Below are 18995 nucleotides of genomic sequence, written 5' to 3' on the forward strand. Positions count from 1 at the left end.
GAACCCAGGAGGCGGAGCTTGCAGTGAGCCGAGATCACGCCACTGCACTCCAGCCTGGGCGACTGAGCAAGACTTTGTCTCAAAAAAAAAAAAAAGAATTTACTTTTTGATTATATATTGTATATATTTACTGTATACTGTAAATATTTATATATGTGTTTGTGTATATATATTCATATGTGAATATATGTGTATACATATGTGAATATGCGTGTATGTATTCATATGTGAATATACGTGTATATTTTCATAGAATACACATACACACACACACACACACACATATATATTGTGAAAGATATTTGAATACCTAGAAATTGATAAGCTTCTTCCAGGTTTTGAAACCACCCTTAGCACAAACATGAAAGAAGTACAAAGTATCATTATTAATGATCATGAACCAAGATGACCATGAGTCAATAGTACTTTGCACCTCAACCACCTTCCAGCAGAGCATCTCAAAGGGCTGGATATATCTGAACATCACATCCTTTCACTTAGATTAGGATGCTTTGTAATTACTACCTCTCTTAAGACCTCAGTGTGACCCTAGTCAACATGAAATCAAACTATTTCTCAAATCGTAGAGATACTGAATAACAGCTTTGGTCAGGAAATAGGTATTGCAGTTGGTTTGTCATGACAAATTCCTGACCTAGTCAGATGGAATATTGCAGAAATGTGTGTGTGTGTGTGAACATTCTTACGCACAGATGTAGGGGTGGAAGTGGGGGGTTGAATTTGATAAAGCCAGCAGTGGGCAGGCTGCTGGGTGGGGCAGTGTAACTGCAGCAGTGTAACTCTAGAATTAACAAATGCTTGTAAGCCTCAGTTTTCTCTCCTGGAAAATAAAGGTTATAATTCCTGCCTTGATATGTGGGTCAGGTGATTCACTAAATGCAAGATATCTAGTATATAATAGGCACTGAATTAATACTACTTTCTGTAGCTCTTAATCACTGCTTAATTTTTAAAAGTTTAGAATGACTACTGCTTTTGTTAAAATTATTTGTAATTACTATATAAAATCTAAGTCCTATAGAAAAGTACAAAACAGGCCAGGTGCTATAGCTCACACCTGTAATCCCAGCACTTTGTGAAGGCAGGGCAGGAGGATTGCTCAAGGCCAGGAGTATGAGACCTGCATGAACAACATAGCAAGATCCCATCTCTATAAAAAATTAAAAACCAGTTATGGTAATGTGCACCTGTAGTCCCAGCAACTCGGGAGGCTGAGATAGCTAGATCGCTAGAACCCAGGAGTTTGAGACTGCAGGCTGGGCAACAGAGTGAGAACCTGTCAGAAAGAGGGAGGGAGAGAGAGAGACAGAGAGAGAGAAGAGAGAGAAAAGTACAAAGAAGCAAGTAACAAATCATGAAATTTTCAACCACCAAGAAATAACTCTTAACGTTAGGTGATATGGCCAGGTGCAAAATAGCTCATGCCTGTAATTTTAGCACTTTGGGAAGCCGAGGCAGGCAGAGCACTTGAATTCGGGAGTTCAAGATCAACCTGGCCAACATGGTGAAACCCATCTCTACTAAAAATACAAAAATTAGCCGGGTGTGTTGATGCCTGTAATCTTAACTACCTAAGAGATGAGGCATGAGAATCGCTTGAGCCTGGGAGGCAGAGGTTGCAGTGAGTGACCCAAGATCGCACCATTCCACTCTAGCCTGGGCAACAAAGAGAGACTCTGTCTCAAAACAAAAACAAAAGCAAAGGTGATAATTAACGCATACCTCTTTTTGTGCAAATAGGTAGCTAGATAAGTAGATAGATTAATGGACTGAAAATAACTCACACCTGTAATCCTCAGCATTTTGGGAGGCTGAGGCAGGCAGATCACAAGGTCCAGAGATCGAGACAATTTTGGCCAACATGGTGAAACGCTGTCTCTACTAAAAATACAAAAATACAAAAACTCCACCCTGGCGACAGAGTGAGACTCCTTCTCACAAAAAAAATAAATTTACGCATTTTATATTGTGTTTTAGTTAATATATATATATATATATATATATATATAAAACTTTTATTTTGCTTGCTACAACAGAAGCTGAAGAACCTAAAGTAAGGTGGGAGAATTTCTGAACTTCAGATAAATGCCTGTGTAAGAGTGATATATTTTTATTCAACATTCATTAAAATTATTTTAAAAATAATAAAAGTATTATGAGTCTTTTCAATCTGCAGTTTGTGTTTTTACCCACAACTGCTGTATTTTTGGATTTGGTGCATGTTTGATAGTTTCTGTTTAATATGTTTATACTTGGATGACTTTTTTTTTTTTTTTTTTTTTTTTGTGACAGAGTCTTGCCCTGTTGCCCAGGCTGGAGTGCAGTGGTGCGATCTCAGCTCACTGCAACCCCTCCCCCTCTCCATCCCTCCCTTCCTTCCTTCCTTCCTTCCTTCTTTCCTTCCTTCCTTCCTTTCTTCCTTCCTTCCCTCACTCCCCCCACCCTCCCTTCCTCCTTCCTCCATTCCTGTGTTTCTTCTTTCTTTCAAGACAGGGCCTTGCTCTATCACCCAGGCGCTAGAACACAGTGGTATTATCATACCTCACTGCAGCCTCAAACTCCTGGGCTCAAAGGATCTTCCTGCCTCAGCCTCCCGAGTAGCTGGGACTACAGGCGTGCACCACCACACCTGGCTAATTTTTGTTACATTTGTAAAGATGAGGTCTTACTATGTTGCCTAGGATTGTCTCAAACTCCTGGCCTCAAGCTGTCCTCCCACCTCAGCCTCTGAAAGCACTGGGATTATAGGCATGAGCCACTGTGCCCAGCCCTGTTTCGTTTTTTTAGGTTGTCTAACTCAGGGTCACCCGTCAACAACCCAGTGTTAGACTACTGTCTCTAATTTCCATAATTATTTTCTTCAGTTGCTTTATTGTAGTTCTTTTATCCTCTGATTCACTTTGATGATTATATCAAGCATTTTCTATGTGTTGAACTTTTTTTTTTTTTTTTTTTTTTTGAGACAGAGTCTCACTCTGTCACCCAGGCTGGAATGCAGTGGTGTAATCTCAGCTCACTGCAACCTCTGCCTCCCAAGTTCAAGTGATTCTCCTGCCTCAGCCTCCTGAAGTAACTGGGATTACAGGTGAATACCACCATGCCTGGCAAATTTTTGTATTTTTAGTAGAGACTGGGGTTTAACCACATTTGCCAGGCTGGTCTCAAACTCCTGACTTCAGGTGATTCGCCCACCACAGCCTACCAAGGTGCTGGGATTACAGATTATAGGCGTGAGCCGCTGTGCCCAGCCGCCACATTTTCTTTATTCTTTTTTCCAGTGATGGAAGGAAACATACATTGATTCCATCTCTTCACTGTTATGAATAGTTGTCTGCAAATTGTTTTTATACTTGTCAAGAGATAGAATCTGGTTTCGGGCCGGGTGCGGTGGCTCATGCCTGTAATCCCAGCACTTTGGGAGGCTGAGGTGGGTGGATCACGAGGTCAGGAGATTGAGACCATCCTGGCCAACATGGTGAAATCCCGTCTCTACTGAACATACAAAAATTAGCTGGCCGTGGTGGCTTGTGCCTGTAGTCCCAGCTACTCAGGAGGCTGAGGCAGCAGAATCACTTGAACCCGGGTGGTGGAGGTTGCAGTGAGCTGAGATTGGGCCACTGCACTCCAGCCTAGGTGACACAGCAAGACTCTGTCTCAAAAAAAAAAAAAAATCTAGTTTATCTTCCCTTGAATGTGAATTTAGTCCCCTGCTTCTCTAAGCAGAATACAGTGGAAGTGGTGCTCATGATCTGCCAAAGTTAGGTCATAAAAGATGACACTGTTTCCACTTGGCTCTCCTTCCTGGGATGGGTGCACTTAGAACCCTTCCACCATTTTGTGAGAAAGCCCAGGCCATGTACAGAGGTGATGTGTGGGTGTTCCACCGGATCGCCCCAGCTGAGGCCCTAGCTAAGAGCCCAAATTAACCAGGAGATATTTGAGCAAGGAAACCTTTGAGACTATTCCAACTGCATACTGTTTGAAGGCAACCACGTAAGACATACAGAGGCAGAACTGCCTAGGTGAGTCTAGTCAGCCTGCAGTATTGTGAGAAGACAAATAAGCATCGTTGCAACTTTATACCATTAAGCTTGAGGTGGTTTCTTACACAGCAATAGATAGCCGATACACAAAGTGATCTTCCAATATGAATATTATGTCACTTCTCCACTTGACGGCATTTAATGATTTAGAATTGAGTGTAAAAGTCAAAACCCAATCCTGAATCCATCTGACAGGGGATTAATAACTAGAGTACAAAAGGAGCTCAGGTGGAAAAAAAAATGGGAAAAAATATAATAATCTGATGTTAAAATGGGCAAAAGATCAGAATAGATATTCCTCAAAAGAAGACATACAAATGGCAAATGGCTATATAAAAAGGTGCTCAACATCATTGATCATCAGAGAAACGCAAATCAAAACTACAAAGAGCTATCATCCTACCCCAGTTAAAATGGCTTATATCCAAAAGACAGGCAATACCAAATGCTATTGAGGATGTAGGGAAAAGGGAGCCCTGGTACCCTCTTGATGGGAATGTAAATTAGTACAACCACTATGGAGAACAGTTTGGAGGGTCCTCAAAAAACTAAAAATAGAGCTACTTTATGATCCAGTAATCTTACTGCTGGATATATACCCAAAAGAAAGAAAATCAGTATATTGAAGAAATATCTGCATTTCTTTATTTATTGCAACACTATTCACAATAGCCAAGATTTGGAATCTATTTAAGTGTCCATCAACAGGTGAATGGATAGAAAAAATGTGGTATATATACACAGTGGAATATTATTCAGCCATGAGAAAGAATAGAATCCTGTTATTTGCAACAACATAGGTATAACTGGAGATCATTATGTTAACTAAAATAAACCAGACACAGAAAGACAAATTTTGCATATTCTCAGTCATTTGTGGGTGCTAAGAATTAAAACAATTGAACTCATGAAGATAGAGAGTAGAATGATGGTTACCAGAGGCTGGGAAGGGTAGTGGGCTGGAGGGGGTGCACAGCAATGATTAATGGGTACAAAACTACAGTTAGAATGAATAAGATGTAGTAGTTGGTAGTACAACAGCACGACTATAGTAAACAATAATTTATTGTATATTTAAAAATAGCTAAAAGAGGCCAGGCGTGGTGGCCTGTAATCCCAGCACTTTGGGAGGCTGAGGGGGGCTGATCACCTGAGGTCAGGAGTTCAAGACCAGCCTGACCAACATGGAGAAACCCCATCTCTACTAAAAATACAAAAACTAGCAGGCCGTGGTGGCGCATGCCTGTAGTCCCAGCTACTCGGGAGGCTGAGGCAAGGGAATTGCTTGAACCCAGCGGGCAGAGGTTGCAGTGAGCCAAGATTGCACTCCAGCCCGGGTGACAGAGCTGAACTTTGTCTCAAAAAAAAAAAAAAAAAGGAAAGAAAAGAAAAAAAAAAAAACCATAATTGGATTGTTTGTAAAACAAAGAAAGGACAAATGCTTGAGGTGATGGGCATCCCATTCACCCTGATGTGATGATTACACATTACATGCCTGTGTCAAAACATCTCGTGCACCGCATGCATATATACACGTACTATGCACTCACAAAAATTAAAAGTAAAGCATTTTTTAAACCCACAATCTTGGCCAGATGTGGTGGCCCACACCTGTAATTCCAGTGCTTTTTTAGGCCAGGATGGGAGGATCACTTGAGTCCAGGAGTTTGAGACCCACCTAGGCAACATAGCAAGACTGTCATATCTAATGACAATAAAAAAAATTAGCCAGGCATGGTGGGGCTCATGCCTATAGTCCCAGCTACTTGGGAGGCTGAGATGACAGGATCCATTGAACCTGGGAGGTTGAGCCTGCAGTGGGCTATGATTGTCCCACTGCACTCCAGCCTGGGTGACAGAGCAAGACCATGTCTCTTAAACAAACCAATCCTAGCATGATCTGACCCTGCCTGCCACCCTCTATTCTTTTCCTCTTATTGTGCAGCAGGCATCTGGGCTTCTTTTCTGCTCCTGTAAATGCCAAGTGGTTTCCTTCTTCAGGACCTTTGCACACGCTCTCCCCTGCTGGAAATGGACTTCCCATACCTCCTGCTGTAGCTGGATTTTTCTCACGTTTCGTACCTCAGCTCACACATCATCTCTGCAAAGAAATCCTCCCTCATCCTGTGAAGAGGGAATCATCCTCCATTTCATTGCCTCATGCTGCCTGGTTCTCTCAAAGCAGATATCACACTCAGAAATCAGCTTGTTATGTATTGAATTGCTTGTCTGTATGTCCTCCTCCCAAACTCACACCAAATCAGAACAGAGGCTGCCTATGGCAGGAGTCCCATCCCATCAGAACCTAATATAGTACTTGGCGCATGGTGGGTGTCAGGCCTCTGAGCCCAAGCCAAGCCATCGCATCCCCTGTGACTTGCACGTCCACATCCCCTGTAACAGATATACGCCCAGATGGCCTGAAGTAACTGAAGAATCACAAAAGAAGTGCAAATGCCCTACCTCACCTTAACTGATGACATTCCACCACAAAAGAAGTGAAAATGGCCGGTCCTTGCCTTAAGCGGTGACATTATCTTACGACATTCCTTTTCCTGGCTCAAAAAGCTCCCCCACTGAGCACCTTGTGACCCCCACTCCTGCCCACCAGAGAACAACCCCCTTTTGACTGTACTTTTCCTTTACCTACCCAAATCCTATAAAACGGTCCCACCCTTATCTCCATTTGCTGACTATTTTCGGACTCAGCCTTCCTGCCCCCAGGTGATTAAAAAGCTTTATTGCTCACACAAAGCCTGTTTGGTGGGCTCTTCACACAGACGCGCATGACATTTTGGTGCAGTGACTTGGATCAGGGCACTTCCCTTGGGAGATCAGTCCCTCGTCCTCCTGCTCTTTGCTCCATGAGAAAGATCCACCCACAACCTCTGGTCCTCAGACCAACCAGCCCAAGGAACATCTCACCAATTTTAAATCGGGTAAGCGGCCCCTTTTTTACTCTCTTCTCCAACCTCTCTCACTATCCTTCAACCTCTTTCTCCTTTCAATCTTGGCGTCACCCTTCAATCTCTCCCTTCTCTTAATTTCAATTCCTTTCATTTTCTGGTAGAGACAAAGGAAACACGTTTAATCTGTGGACCCAAAACGCCAGCGCCGGTCACGGGCTGGGGAAGGCAGCCTTCCCTTGGTGTTTAATCATTGCAGGGACGCCTGCCTTGGTCCTTCACCCTTAGTGGCAAGCCCCGCTTTTCTGGGGGAGGGGCAAGCACCCCAACCCCCTTCTCTCCCTGTCTCTACCCCTTCTCTGCTTTTCTGGGGGAGGGGCTAGAACCCTGACCTCTTATTTTTGCGCCCCAACCTTTTTGCACCCCGACCTCTTATTTTTGTGCCCCAATCCCTTATTTCTGCACCCCGACCCCTTTCCCGCTTTTCTGGAGGGCAAGAACCCCTGAACTCCTTCTCTCTGTGTCTCTACTCTCTCTTTTCTCTGGGCTTGCCTCCTTCACTATGGGCAACCTTCCATCCTCCATTCCTCCTTCTTCTCCCTTAGCCTGTGTTCTCAAGAACTTAAAACCTCTTCAACTCACACCTGACCTAAAACCTAAATGCCTTATTTTCTTCTACAATGCCGCTTGACCCCAATACAAACTCGACAGTAGTTCCAAATAGCCAGAAAATGGCACTTTCGATTTTTCCATCCTACAAGATCTAAATAATTCTTGTTGTAAAATGGGCAAATGATCTGAGGTGCCTGACGTCCAGGCATTCTTTTACACATCAGTCCTTCCCTAGTCTCTGTTCCCAATGCAACTCGTCCCAAATCTTCCTTTTTTCCCTCTCGTCTGTCCCTTCAGTCCCAACCCCAAGTGTCGCTGAGTCTTTCTAATCTTCCTTTTCTACAGATCCATCTGACCTCTCCCCTCCTTGCCAGACCAAGCTAGGTCCCAATTTTTCCTCAGTCTCCCACCCTGTAATCCTTTATTACCTCACCTCCTCACATCCTGTCTGGCTTACAGTTTCATTCCTCGACTAGCCCTCCCCAACCTGCCCAGAAATTTCCTCTTAAAAAAGTGGATAGAGCTAAAGGCATAGTCAAGGTTAATGCTCCTTTTTCTTTATCTGACCCCTCCTAAATCAGTTAGCATTTAGGCTCTTTGTCATCAAATATAAAAAACTTAACCCAGTTCATGGCCCATTTAGCAGCAACCCTGAGGCGCTTTTCAGCCCTAGACCCTGAAAGGTCAGAAGGCCGACTTATTCTCAATATGCATTTTGTTTTATTACCCAATCTGCTCCTGACATTAAATAAAGCTCCAAAAATTAAATTCCGGCCCTCAAACCACACAACAGGACTTAATGAACGTCACCTTCAAGGTGTACAATAATAGAGTAGAGGCAGCCAAGTAGCAACTTATTTCTGAGTTGCAATTCCTTGCCTCCGCTGTGAGACAAACCCCAGCCACATCTCCAGCACACAACTCCAAATGCCTGAACTGCAGCTGCCAGGGGTTCCTCCAGAACCTCCTTCCCCAGGAGCTTGCTACAAGTGCAGGAAATCTGGCCACTGGGCCAAGGAATGTCCACAGCCCAGGATTCCTCCTAAGCCATGTCCCATCTGTGCGGGACTCCACTGGAAATCGGACTGTCCAACTCACCCAGCAGCCACTCCCAGAGTCCCTGGAGCTCTGGCCCAGGGCTCTCTGACTGACTCCTTCCCAGATCTTCTCGGCTTAGCAGCTGAAGACTGACGCTGCCCCATCGCCTTGGAAGCCTCCTGGACCGTCACAGACACTTTGGGTAACTCTTAAGTGGAGGATAAGTCCATCCCCTTCTTAATCAATATGGAGGCTACCCACTCCACATTACCGTCTTTTCAAGGGCCTGTTTCCCTTGCCTCCATAACTGTTGTGGGTATTGACAGCCAGGCTTCTAAACCTCTTAAAACTCCCCACTCTGGTGCCAACTTGGACAACATTTTTTTATGCACTCCTTTTTAATTATCCCCACCTGTCCAGTTCCCTTATTAGGTCAAGACATTTTAACTAAATTATCTGCTTCCCTGACTATTCCTAGGCTACAGCGATACCTCATTGCTGCCTCTTCCCCCAGTTCAAAGCCTCCTTTACATCCTTCCCCTTGTCCCCCAACCTTAACCCACAAGCATAGGATACCTCTCCTTGGTGACCAGTCACCCCTTACCATCTCATTAAAACCTAATCACCCTTATCCCACTCAACGCCAATATCCCATCCCGCAGCACACTTTAAAAGGATTAAAGATGGCCTTTTAAAGCCTGTAAATGCCCCTTACAATTCCCCCATTTCACCTGTCCTAAAACCAGACAAGGCTTACAGGTGAGTTCAGGATCTGCACCTTATCAACCAAATTGTCTATCCACCCTGTGGTGCCCAACCCATGTACTCTCCTATCCTCAATACCTCCCTCCACAACCCAGTATTCTGTTCTGGATCTCAAACATACTTTCTTCACTATTCCTTTACGCCCTTCATCCCAGCCTCTCTCCACTTTCACTTGGACTGACCCTGACACCCATCAGGCTCAGCAAATTACCTAGGCTATACTGCCGCAAGGCTTCACAGACAGCCCCCATTACTTCAGTCAAGCCCAAATTTCTTCCTCATCTGTTACCTATCTCCGCATACTTCTCATAAATACACACTTACTCTCCCTGCTGATCATGTCTGGCTAATCTCCCAAACCCCAATCCCTTCTATAAAACAACTCCTTTCCTTCCTAGACATGGTTAGTGCAGACAGAATTCTTTTTCTTTCTTTTTTTTTTTTTTTTTTTTGAGATGGAGTCTCGCTCTGTCGCCCAGGCTGGAGTGCAGTGGCGCGATCTGGGCTCACTGCAAGCTCCACCTCCCGGGTTTACGCCATTCTCCTGCCTCAGCCTCCCGAGTAGCTGGGACTGGCTAGTTTTTTGTATTTTTTAGTGGAGACGGGGTTTCACCGTGTTAGCCAGGATGGTCTTGATCTCCTGACCTCGTGATCCACCCATCTCGGCCTCCCAAAGTGCTGGGATTACAGGCTTGAGCCACTGCACCCGGCCCAGAATTCTTACACAAGAGCCAGGACCATGTCCTGCAGCCTTTCTGTCCAAACAACTTGACCTTACTGTTTTAGCCTAGCCCTCATGTCTGCGTGCAGTGGCTGCCACTGCTTTAATACTGGTAGAGGCCCTAAAAATCACAAACTATGCTCAACTCTCTACAGTTCTCATAACTTGCAAAATCTATTTTCTTCCCCCAACCATGGCTCAGGACAACACTTATGCTGATAAAGTAACTAAAAAGCAACCATCAAAAGGCATCAGATCCCATCGCTCAGGACAATGCTTATGCTGATAAGTTAGCTAAAAAAGCAGCTAGCATTCCAACTTCTATCCCTCATGGCAGTTTTCCCCCTTCACGTAGGTCACTCCCACCTACTCCCCCACTGAAACTTCCACCTATCAATCTCTTCCCACTCAAGGCAAACGGTTCTTAGACCAAGGAAAATATCTCCTTCCAGCCTCACAGGCCCATTCTATTCTGTCATCATTTCATAACCTCTTCCATGTAGGTTACAAGCTGCTAACCCGTCTCTTACAACCTCTCATTTCCTTTCCATCATGGAAATCTATCCTAAAGGAGATCACTTCTCAGTGTTCCATCTGCTATTCTACTACCCCTCAGGGATTGTGCAGGCCCCCTCCCTTTCCTACACATCAAGCTCAGGGATTTGCCCCCGCCCAGGACTGGCAAATTGACTTTACTCACATGCCCCGAGTCAGAAAACTAAAATTTCTCTTAGTCTAGGTAGACGCTTTCACTGGATGGGTAGAGGCCTTTCCCACAGGCTCTGTCAGACATAATTCCTCAGTTTGTCCTTCCCACCTCTATACAGTCTGATAACAGACCAGCCTTTACTAGTCAAATCACCCAAGCAGTTTCTCAGTCTCTTGGTATTCAGTGAAACCTTCATATCCTTTACTGTCCTCAATCTTCAGGAAAGGCAGAATGGACTAATGGTCTTTTAAAAACACACCTCACCAAGCTCAGTCACCAACTTAAAAAGGACTAGACAATACCTTTACCACTTTCCCTTCTCAGAATTCAGGCCTGTCCTCAGAATGCTACAGGTTCCAGCCCATTTGAGCTCCTGTGTGGACACTTTTTATTATGTCCCAGTCTCATTCCAGACACCAGACCAACTTAGACTGCACCCCCAAAAATTTGTCATCCCTACTATCTTGTGTCTAGTCATACTCCTATTCACCGTTCTCAACTACTCATAAATGCCCTGCTCATGTTTACACTGCTGGTTTACACTGTTTCTCCAAGCCATCACAGCTAATATCTCCTGGTGCTATGCCAAACCGCCACTCTAAATTCCCTCTTAAAGTAAATAATCTTTGCTAGCAAGGCTATGCTGAGCCTCCTTAAGCACTCTCTAATAGATGTCCTAGGTCCTCCCAGTTCTTAGCCCTTTAATACCTGTTTTCTCTCCTTCTCTTATTCAGACCTTATCCAGGCCATCACCAATCATTCTATACGACACATGTTTCTTCTAACAACCCCACAATATCACCCCTTACCACAAGATCTCCCTTCAGCTTAATCTCTCCCACTCTAGGTTCCCACGCCGCCCCAATCCCGCTTGAAGCAGCCCTGAGAAATATCGCCCATTCTCTCTCCATACCACCCCCGGAAAATTTTCACCACCGCAACACTTCACACTATTTTGTTTTATTTTTCTTTTTTTCTTTTTTTTTTTTTTTTTTTGAGACGGAGTCTCGCTCTGTCGCCCAGGCTGGAGTGCAGTGGCCAGATCTCAGCTCACTGCAAGGTCCGCCTCCCGGGTTTACGCCATTCTCCTGCCTCAGCCTCCCGAGTAGCTGGGACTACGGGCGCCCGCCACCTCGCCCGGCTATTTTTTTGTATTTTTTAGTGGAGACCGGGTTTCACCATGTTAGCCCATGTTGGGATGGTCGCGATCTCCTGACCTCGTGATCCGCCCGTCTCGGCCTCCCAAAGTGCTGGGATTACAGGCTTGAGCCACCGCGCCCGGCCTATTTTTCTTATTAATATAAGAAGGCAGGAATGTCAGGCCTCTGAGCCCAAGTCAAGCCATCGCATCCCCTGTGATTTGCCACCTTTACATGGAAATCCTACTTAACATTGACATTTTCTATTTGATGGTTTTTTGTTTTGTTTTGTTTTGTTTTGTTTTGAGACAGAGTCTTGCTTAGTCGCCCAGGCTGGAGTGCAATGGCGCGATCTCGGCTCACTGCAAGCTCCGCCTCCCGGGTTCACGCCATTCTCCTGCCTCAGCCTCCCGAGTAGCTGGGACTACAGGCGCCCGCCGCCTCGCCCGGCTAATTTTTTGCATTTTTAGTAGAGATGGGGTTTCACCCTGTTAGCCAGGATGGTCTCGATCTCCTGACCTCGTGATCCGCCCGCCTCGGCCTCCCAAAGTGCTGGGATTACAGGCGTGAGCCACCGCGCCCGGCCTGATGGTATTTTTATAGTAGGAAATTGAAACTGAGCTAATTAAAAAAGAATAAGACTGGGCACGGTGATTCATGCCTGTAATCCCAGCACTTTGGGAGGCTGAAGGGGGAGGATCACTTGAGGGTAGCAGTTTCAGACCACCGTGGGCAACATACAGAGACCCCTGTCTCTGTAAAAATAACTTTTTTTTTTTTTTTTTTTTTTTGAGACAGAATTTCACTCTTGTTGCCCAGGCTGGAGTGCAGTGGCATGATCTCAGTTTACCAACCTCTGCCTTCCGGATTCAAGCTATTCTTCTCTCTCAGCCTCCCGAGTAGCTGGGATTACAGGCATCCACCACTACACCTGGCTAATTTTGTATTTTTAGTAAAGATGGGGTTTCTGCATGTTGGTCAGGCTGGTCTGGAACTCCCGACCTTGTGTGGTCCACCTGCCTTGGTCTCCCAAAGTGCTGGGATTACAGGTGTAAGCCACCTCGCCCGGCCAAAAATAACTTTTAAAAAATAAACCAGGTGTGCCAGGCGCAGTGGCCACCTCCAGAGGCTGAGGTGGGAGGATCACTTGAGCCCAGGAGATAGAGGCTGCAGTGAGCCATGATTGCCCCACCTCACTCCATCCTGAGCAACAGAGCTAGACCTTACCTCTAAAAACAAAAAACAAAACAAAACAAAAAAAGGCCGGGTGTGGTAGCTCACACCTGTAATCCCAACACTTTGGAAAGCTGAGGCAGGTAGATTACCTGAGGTCAGGAGTTCGAGACCAGCCTGGCCAACATGGTGAAACCCTGTCTCTACTAAAAAATACAAAAATTAGCCGGGCATGGTGGCAGGCACCTGTAATCCCAGCTACAGGAGGCTGAGGCACGAGAATTGCTTGAACCTGGGAGGCAGAGGTTGCAGTGAGCAGAGATCACACCACTGCACTCCAGCCTGGGCAACAGAGCGAGACTCCATCTCAAAGAAAAACAAAACAAAAACACTAAAAAGAACATTCCGGCTGCTTGTCAAGAGACTGGACATGGAGGGGCAATAGTGGGAGCAGAACACCTGGTGAGGAGCTGCCACATCAACATCTTTTGATCACACCAGGCCACGTTTTGAGTGAGGCCTCTGCAAGAATGTGGCCCAGCCTCAGATGCCTTAATTCTGACACTCAGTGCCGCTGGAGTCCCTGTGAGGTCACAGTATGGAGGTTTCTTGGGAAAGTGTTGGCTCTAAAATCAACATCTTGGTTCATTCCTTTGATGCTGGAGACAATGACCTGTCTCTCCTCATTTGGCTGCTCAAGACTGTTACAGAGTGGAGTATGTCTTAGTCTAGGAGCTTGGGCTGCTGTGGAGTTTGCACAAACACAAATAATCATCACGGGCTCTCAGGCCACGTGTCTTGGTTATGACCCAAAACAGCCCTTCAGCAGTGGACGTCTACATAGTGGAAGTTCCCAAACACCTCTTTTAAAAAAAAAAAAAAATAGAGAGACAAGGTCTTACTGTTGTCTAGGCTGGTCTCAAATTCCTGACCTCAAGAGATCCTCCTGCTTCAGCCTCCCAAAGTTCTGGGATTACAGGTGTGAGCCACTGAGTCTGGCCCTTTTTTGTTGTTATTGTTGTTTTTAGACAGGGTCTTGCTCTGTCACGCAGGCTGGAGTGCAGTGGCATGATTACAGCTTACTGCAGCGTCAAATTCCTGGGCTCAAGTGATCCTCCTGCCTCAGCCTCCTGAGAAGCTGGGACCACAGGCATGCAACCACACCCAGTTAAGTAAAAAAAAAAGAGAGAATTTTTTTTTTTTTTTTTTTTTTTTTTTTTTTTCTGGAGACAAGGTCTCACTATACTGACCAGGCTGATCTTGAACTCCTAGTCTAAAGCCATCCTGCCTCCACCTTCCACCTGGAACACCCCTTTTCCCCAGTTTGAAAATAAAATCCATACTTTGAGAAGGAGGAATAAATGGAGAAGACAGGAAGCCAAGAAGCCAACCAGGCTTGCCTGGATAAACTAAATCCCTTACATTGGTTTTACTTCAGTGATGCAGCTAATTAAGGGTTGTTGATTTTTTAAAGTTCCTACTTGGCAAGTGAACAGTTTCTTACTCAGTAAATATGAACATCAAGTGTCTATTCTGTGATTGAATGAAGCAAATATTTTACACATGGGAAACCACTGTTAAATGATTGCATTATAGAAAGCAGTGAATGGGATGGGGGCAAGGCAGGGGCAGATGTCACCGTGCCTGTGTCCCTGTGCTCCCCACCCACCTCCTCTGTCCCTGCTCCCCATGATGTTTGTCAAGGGGCACAGTGCACTGAAGGAGGGGTTACCAGGTGGCATATCCAGAAGACATCATTCTCAGCTTCTCGGCTTCATGGAATCCATTTACTTTGATCTAACTTCTTTACTCATAAAATTCATTAAACATTCACATCAGCAGCTTCTGAATATCTAAACCAATTGTTAAACATAGGGATGTTACTGGATTCTTAAAACAAGCTGGAGGCCGGCCGGGCACAGTGGCTCATACCTGTCATCCTAACACTTTGGGAGGCTGAGGGTGGATCACCTGAGGTCAACAGTCCAAGACCAGCCTGACCAACATGGCGAAACCCCGTCTTTCCAGAAAAAAAAAAATTAGCTGGGCATGGTGGCAGGCCCGTAATCCCAGATACTTGGGAGGCTGAGGCAGGAAGATCGCTGGAACCCTGGGGTCAGAGGTTGCAGTGAGCCGAGATTGCACCACTGTACTCCAGCCTAGGTGACAAAATGAGAAGCAAAACAAGTTAGAGAAGGTTTTTTTTAGCTTCATATTGAAATTGTGAAGACAGGCAGTGAGAGTGAGTGAGTTGTCCAAATTCAGGCAGCAAGCTGGAGAGCATGCGATTCCTGGCCTTTTACAGCCGGAGTGTGTGGGCCAGCTGTGTGGGGGTATGCACTCCCCCTCCGTCTGCCGGCACTACCATGTACCATGTCTGGCCTCGTCACCTGGAGACCTGGGAGTCTTCTTTGGTTTCCCTGACTTTTGTCACTGCTTACTTGCAAGTCCTGTTTGTTGTGTCCCTCCCAGCCTTTCCCGTCTTCCTCCTTTTTATCTTGGTCATTATCTCAACCCAGCTAGAATCATATCTGGCCCAGATTACTGCAATAGTTCCTAGTTGGAGTCCTTTAAACTCTCTTTTGTAAACAAAGATGACTAAACAGGTGGCTCATGCCTGTAATCCAAGCACTTTGGGAGGCTGAGGCAGGAGGATCACTTGAGGCCAAGAGTTCAAGACCAGCCTAGGCATCAGAGTGAGACCCCCATCACTACAAAAAATATTTTTAATTAGCTGGGTGAAGGAAATAATGTATACAGTGATCCATTTCCAAGACAAAGTGCCTTAAATCAGGTCAGCAAACTATAGAAGAAACAGGATATACATGGCTGGGTGCAGTGGCTCATGCCTGTAATCCCAGCACTTTGGGAGGCTGAGGTGGGTGGATCACGAGGTCAGGAGATCGAGACCATCCTGGCTAACACGGTGAAACCCCATCTCTACTAAAAATACAAAAAAATTAGCCGGGCATGGTGGCGAGTGCATGTAGTCCAAACTACTCAGGAGGCTGAGGCAGGAGAATGGCATGAACCCAGGAGGAGGAGCTTGCAGTGAGCCGAGATCGCACGACTGCATCCCAGCCTGGGTGACAGAGCAAGACTCCATCTCAAAAAAAAAAAAAAAAAAAAAACACCTAAAGCCCCTATTCAACAACCAATAGGCGACGTGCAAGAAGATTGTGACCCCATAGTACTCAGCCTATGTATGAGGAAACAGGGGAGGTACCTGCACACAAGAGGATAAATTGCTTGTTGAAGCTGCTAGGTGTGTCTGATGATAGGCATCAGACACCCGATCCTGCAAGACCATTGTTAGAAGTCTCACCTTCGCTGTTCTCTGGGTGTCTGAGTCCATTCTTTGTGTTTGGACAGGTGAGTTTGTTTCTCACACTGGGCATGGTGGTGCATGCCTGTAATCTCAGCTACTCAAGAGGCTGAGGCAGGAGGATTGCTGGAGCCCAGGAATCTGAGGCAGCAGTGAGCTATGATTGTGCCATGGCACTATCTCTGCTCACTGCAACCTCTGCCTCTCAGGCTTAAGCGATCCTCCTGCCTCAGCCTCCCGAGTAGCTGGGATTACAGTCACCCACTGCCATACCCAACTAATTTTTGTATTTTTAGTAGAAATGGGATTTCACCATGTTGGCCAGGCTGGTTTCAAACTCCTAACCTCAAACGATCTGCCTGCCTCAGCCTCCCCAAGTGCTAGGATTATAGGCATGAAGCACGGCACTCGGCCTCAGAAAACTTTTTTTTTTTTTTTTTTGAGACAGAGCCTGGCTCTGTCACCAGACTGGAGTGCAATGACGCAATCTCAGCTCACACGGCAACCTCCGCCTCCTGTGGTCAAGCAATTCTACTGCCTCAGCCTCCCAAGTAGCTAGGATTGCAGGCACCTGCCACCACGCCCTGCTAATTTTTGTATTTTTAGTAGAGATGGGGTTTTGCCATGTTGGTCAGGCTGGTCTCGAACTCCTGTCCTCAGGTGATCCGCCCATCTAGGCCTCCCAAAGTGATGAAATTGCAGGCATGAGCCACCGTGCCCAGCCCTTCTTCCATTCTTGCTCAAATTTTCCTTTTCTTCTTCTGTGTCTTTCTGCCTCCTTTTTTTTTCTTTTTTTTTTTTTTTCTTGATACCCTGGAAACCACAGGGAATACATATTAATCTTAATTCCAAGGGCAATCTTTAAAATTTTTTTTAGAGCCAGGGTTTTGCTCTATCACCCAGGCTGGAGTGCAGTGGTGAGATCTCGGCTCACTGCAAGTCTCTACTCAGTGAGTGAAAAATAAATGCTTTTTTTTTCCTGCCACCCCAGACTTTTGGGAAAGGAGCCTGGAGCGGTGCCCAAGCATCCCAGCCTTTGCCCTCAATTGCAAACAGAGTGAAGTGTCTCTTAGCTCAGGAGTTTGTGCTGCTCAAGAGTTTGCACAAATACAAAGTTGAGAAATACTCCTTGCTGAAAGGAGTGTAAAAGGCAAAGGACAAACCGGTTGTCCTCTGAAGTGGAGACATTTCTATCCTATGTTGGGTTATGATCTTAGAGAATGCAGGCAGCGGACGAGTTTTGCTGGGTTTTCAATGAGAGACCCCTTGTGGTAAGACAGGCTCTTCTCTCTCTACCTGGTGAGTCTCTTTGGTACCCAGTTCCCTCATGTTTAAACTTAGGGAGTGAAACCACATGTCCCATAAGATCCTTTTCTCTTAGCTGTTCTGTGAGTTAATTAATGAGATTTGTTTTCCCATTAGCATACATCCAAAAAGGTACTCAGGGTAGGTTTTCCGGGTTTCCTGGAATCTTGTAATTGCTCCAAACAAAGTGGAAGTATTTGGAGAGAAGCCCTTCCTTGCTTCCTTTGTTTCCTTTTTAGAGACAAAATCTCTCCCTGTCACCCAGGCTGGAGAGCAGTGGTGCAATCCTGGCTCACTGCAACCTCCAGCTCCTGGCCTCAAGTGATCCTCCCATCCCAGCCTCTGGAGTAGCTGGGACAACAGGCTCACACCACCATGCCCAGCTAATTTTTAAAATTATTTTGTAGAGACAGGGTCTCACTATGTTGCCCAGGCTGGTCTCAAACTCCTGGCCTCAAGTGATCCTTCTGCCACAGCCTCCCAAAGTGCTGGGATTACAGGCATGAGACATTGTGCCTGGCCCTTCATTGCTTTTTAATCATCTTAATTATCTTCTTTTGAATATCTTTAGAACTGCAATGATTTTGTGTTTTAAGGCTAGAGTTGATTTCCATAAATAATCATTTTGAGCCAGGTCTTTGGAATAAAGTGAGTGGCCAGAGATGATGCCACAACTTTGGCAAAAACAGTTTCCCAGGGATCACGCCATGAACTCTAAAATGCTGTGTGCCGGTCACTGGGCCACAGTTCACTCTTCTTGCCAAATTCAGAATTGCAAATGAAAACTTTTTAAATTTTTATTTATTTATTTAATTTTTTTAGACAGAGTCTTGCCTGTCACACAGGCTGGAGTGCAGTGGTGTGATCTCAGCTCACTGCAACCTCCGCCTCCCGGGTACAAGCGATTTTTCTGCCTCAGCCTCCCACGTAGCTGGGATTACAGGCATGAACCACCATGTCCAGCTAATTTTTGTACTTTATGTATTTATTTATTTCTTTTTTGAGATGGAGTATTGCCCTGTCACCCCAGCTGGAGTGCGGTGGTGCAATCTCAGCTCACTGCAACCTCCACCTCCCAAGTTCAAGCGATTCTCCCTGCCTCTGATTCCTGAGTAGCTGGGATTACAAATGCCCACCACCACACCTGGCTAATTTTTGTTTTTTAGTAAAGACAAGGTTTCACCATGTTGGCCAGGCTGGTCTCAAATTCCTGATCTCAAGTGATCCACCCACCTTGA

The sequence above is a fragment of the Macaca thibetana genome, chromosome 3, assembly GCF_024542745.1.
Source record: "Macaca thibetana thibetana isolate TM-01 chromosome 3, ASM2454274v1, whole genome shotgun sequence".
Classification (NCBI taxonomy): Eukaryota; Metazoa; Chordata; class Mammalia; order Primates; family Cercopithecidae; genus Macaca; species Macaca thibetana.